Consider the following 2,840-nt stretch of genomic DNA (forward strand, 5'->3'; position numbering starts at 1 on the left):
TTACAATATAGTATCCTAAAACTCCAAAACATATAAATGAACTCAAATTGAAAAAAACATACATTACTAACAAAGAGCAGAGGCTCCTAATTTGGGACAGGGGCAAACATGCGGATTGGTTAAACATTTTTTGTGAGATCTCTACCCCTTCCCTATACTTCTAGCCAAAGTTTTGTTTTCAATCGTCGTCATTGTCAATTTCTAGATGTTAATCAAGATATGATTGAGAATTTTCCTTGTTGAAATATTTGTTTGTTCTCAATAGTAATTGAGATTATAACACAATGTTGTCCTATTTTTTTAAATTGTTACCTATAATATATGTTTGTTCACACATTTTTGTCAATATTACGGAATTGTATGCGACTGTCATACAGGTGAGAGGTTTGAGCTGGTTTTTAAACCAGGTTTAATCCACCAAGTTCGTCAAATGCAAATACATGTACCAAGTCAGGAGTATTTCATATGTTTTCCATTCGTTTGATATGTTTATGCTTTTGATTTTGTCAATTACAAATTGACTTTTCATTTTGAATCTTCCTTGGAGTTTTTACTTTTAATTATATCTACTGTTTTATTTTCTCAAGTTTGACGGGATCGATGCGTTCAAAATAGTCAACAATTTTTTAATTATTAAGTGACAGAAATCTATCTTTATAGCGGAAAGTAAAGTTCAAGGATACCGCTTACTTCTTTTTGTCCTTCCTCAGAAGTTCCTGTATGAAGCTAGCCTTATAAGAATAAAAGAATTGGCCATAAGCAAAAAGAACACAGTTGGTTTCAATGGGATTGCCGATTGCTATTTAAAAATCACGTCCTCCAAACGTGATAAAAATGTTGTCAATAATGAAATCAAGCATCTTGATAATATCAGTGTCAGACCCTTTTTTGTTTGAATCAGAATGATCTTTCTGTACACAGTTATTCTTGCCCTCCATTGATGATTTCATTCCAGATCTACTTTCCTTCCACAATAGAAGGATACAATATATTATCATATTTCTATTTAAGTGCAGGTTAAGATTAACGATATAGGTCGAACTGCAATAAACCGATAACACTATTGATCTCTATTATACAGATAATCGGTCAATACACGGACTCTGATTATAGTCAAGTCAATAAGTTTAAAATACATACGTAGATTAGTTTTTAAATTAATTAAACAAGGAGTGTTGAACAAAAACATTTTAAGATTGTTTAAGGGGCATGAGCTGTTAAATTCGTGTTCACAAATTTGACTCAAATTTCCCTATTGGGTTAATAACAACTAAAACTTATATATTCAAACTACAAGAAGTCTGAAATAAATCATTCACAAATAATATATATCAGAATTTTGCATATGTTTAAACCTTGATATCATCAAATGTATCACCAAAGACGTCCTCCAAAGACTGCATAAACATAATTATAAATAGATTGCTACCAATTGCATATTGATTTTTCTAGGTATGTTCGATTTAATGTAATACGTTAAACAAATAATTAAATCTTTGTTTTTACACGTATAAGAATGATTTTTGCGGGAAAGAACAAGTCAAAGAAAGTTCACCTTCTATTTACATTCTTTTTCTTTTAATGACCGAACACGCAATATACATGCGTTTCCAATCTTTAGCTTAGGGATTAAATTCAATTTAACATGAATACACTTAAAAGGTGAAAGATCAAATCACAAATCTGTCCTGCATACAAAAGATGAGTCAGTTGTGAAAATTTCTATGCTCAGTCTTATGACAAAATTACAGAAACTCAATAAGACGAAACCAAAAGAGGAATTACTAATATCTTGCTTACTATTCAAATAAGTGACCCAGATATTGGGCATGTACTACCCTGTATGACATTCGTTCTTTTTACACACCACAGCTATTTTAAGAAAGGTAAGAACTACAAATCAACTTCAATATACTTCATGCAATATCTATGTTCAAAAAGAAATTCTAAAATGATTCATAATGAAAAAAACATTTGAAACTTTTCAGTTGAAACAGTTGTCCTAAAACACCGGCAGGTGCAAAAAAGGACAAGTTATTTATTGAACGATATATATAGCTTTTCCTTAACTAATTCGTTTAAAAATTTGTAGCTGTATGGACCAGGGCCTTATTGGGTTTACAGAATAGAGAAAAATGGATCACGATAAAAGAAAAAAGAAAACGGACGAGCTGAAAAATATAGAATAGAGAACAATTTATAATTTTGCCGAACAAAGTCTGAAAGAAAATAAAAAAAAGGTTAGAGAATTGAAGAATACACAAATAAATTAAACTTACACCCTCTCAAGACCACCATGCATATATTTACACAGTTTTTATACCAACACATATCATGTAATTCACTATTGTCTACAAAAGAAAATACTTGTACAGCCAGGAAATGACAGTTGTTTTCCATTCTTTTAACGTAATTGAATTTTTGATTTTACCATTTGATCAAGGACTTTCCGTTTTGTTTTTTCTTGGAGTTTGGTATTTTCCTATTTTATATTCTGCTACAAATTTCATTTAATTTGAGTAAATAAGTTTACGGCTTGAATCTATTTGGCAATATCTTGCACCACTGCGAATTGTGTGTACAAAGACCTGTTTCAAATAACAAAAGTTTCGACATTTTTACGTGTACAATTGATTTGTAATCTTTAGCTTTGGGTCCTGTCGTTTATAATATTTGGTGTTTTGAATTGTTAAACCATACACTTTTTTCTTGTTCTAGTGTTGAGCGAACTAGTAAATAGACACACAAGTTGTTTCCACATAGTTTAATATTTATTAGTACATGTTTTGATAAAAGAAGAAATCTTTCAAAACATGATTTAGTGATACGTTTCTGGGCAT

This window comes from Mytilus edulis, chromosome 12 (genome assembly GCF_963676685.1).
Source record: "Mytilus edulis chromosome 12, xbMytEdul2.2, whole genome shotgun sequence".
Lineage (NCBI taxonomy): Eukaryota > Metazoa > Mollusca > Bivalvia > Mytilida > Mytilidae > Mytilus > Mytilus edulis.